The 1,742-nt window shown below is 37.1% G+C and overlaps 1 pseudogene; it reads left to right on the top strand.

The window, feature by feature from the left end:
• The first annotated feature begins 756 nt into the window (after positions 1-756).
• LOC103224626 (probable ribosome biogenesis protein RLP24 pseudogene) lies at positions 757-1,433 on the top strand (annotated as a pseudogene).
• The last annotated feature ends 309 nt before the right edge of the window (positions 1,434-1,742 follow it).

Genomic DNA, 1,742 nt, shown 5'->3' with positions numbered 1-1,742 from the left:
AACATTATCCAGGAGAACTTTCCCAACCTAGCAAGACAGGCCAACATGCAAATTCAGGAAATACAGAGAACACCATTAAGCTACTCCATGAGAAGATCAACCCCGAGACACATAGTCATCAGATTCTCCAAGGTCAAAATGAAGGAAAAACTATTAAGGGCAGCCAAAGAGAAAGGTCATGTCATCTACAAAGGGAAGCCCATCAAACTAACAGTGGACTTCTCAGCAGAAACTCTACAAGTCAGAAGAGATTGGGGGCCAATATTCAACATCCTTAAAGAAAATAATTTTCAACCCAGAATTTCATATCAGCCAATCTAAGCTTCATAAGTGATGGAGCAATAAAATCCTCTGCAGACAAGCAAATGCTGAGGGATTTTGTTACCACCAGGCCTGCCCTATGAGGGCTCCAGAAAGAAGCTCTAAATATGGAAAGGAAAAATCAGTATCAGCCACTGCAAAAACATACCAAAATATAAAGACCAATGATACAACGAAGAAAGTACATCAACCAGTGTGTAAAATAACCAAATAACAGCATGATAACAGGATCAATTCACATATAACAATACTAACCTTAAATGTAAATGGGCTAAATGCCCCAATTAAAAGACACAGACTGGCAAACTGGAGAGACAAGACCCATCAGTGTGCTGTATTCAGGAGAGCCATCTCACTTGCAAAGACACACATAGGCTCAAAATAAAGGGATGGAGGAAAATTTACCAATAAAATGGAAAGCAAAAAAAAAAAAAAAAGCAGAGGTTGCAATCTTAGTCTCTGAAAAAATAGAGTTTAAACCAACAAAAGTCAAAAAAGACAAAGAAGGTGTCACTTCCACTCAAGCTTGGTGTTTGTTTGGTGGGGTCCCACGCGGGTTCAAGATGCGTATTGAGAAGTGTTATTTCTGTTCGGGGCCCATCTACCCTGGACACGGCATGACGTTCTTCCGCAACGATTGCAAGGTGTTCAGATTTTGCAAATCTAAATGTCATGAAAAGTTTAAAAAGAAGCACAATCCTCGCAAAGTTAGGTAGACCAAAGCATTCCGGAAAGCAGCTGGTAAAGAGCTTACAGTAGATAATTCATTTGAATTTGAAAAATGTAGAAATGAACCTATCAAATACCAGTGAGAGCTATGGAATAAGACTATTGATGCAATGAAGAGAGTTGAAGAGATCAAACAGAAACGCCAAGCTAAATTTATAACGAACAGATTGAAGAAAAATAAAGAGCTACAGAACGTTCAGGATATCAAAGAAGTCAAACAAAACATCCATCTTATCCGAGCCCCTCTTGCAGGCAAAGGGAAACAGTTGGAAGAGAAAATGGTACAGCAATTACAAGAGGATATGGACATGGAAGATGCTCCTTAAAAATCTCTGTAACCATTTCTTTTTTGTACATTTGAAAATGCCCTTTGGATACTCGGAACTGCTAAATTATTTTATTTTTTACATAAGGTCACTTAAATGAAAAGCGTTTAAAACACATCTTTCCTACATTGCCATCTACATAACATCAGATGTTATGGATGTTAGATTGCATCTCAGTGTTAAATCTTCACTGATAGATGTACTTAAGTAAATCATGAAAATTCTACTTATAACTATAGAAGTGAATTGTGGATGTAAAATGGTTATGCCATTTGGATAATGGCACTAGACATCATTTGCATAGTAACTAATGGCAAAAATGCATGGCTAGTGATGTATAAAATAAAATATTCTATGCAGTAAAAT

The sequence above is a fragment of the Chlorocebus sabaeus genome, chromosome 4 (assembly GCF_047675955.1).
Source record: "Chlorocebus sabaeus isolate Y175 chromosome 4, mChlSab1.0.hap1, whole genome shotgun sequence".
Classification (NCBI taxonomy): Eukaryota; Metazoa; Chordata; class Mammalia; order Primates; family Cercopithecidae; genus Chlorocebus; species Chlorocebus sabaeus.
Note: the sequence above shows the minus strand (reverse complement) of the source record. Positions and strands in the feature narration are given on the sequence as shown.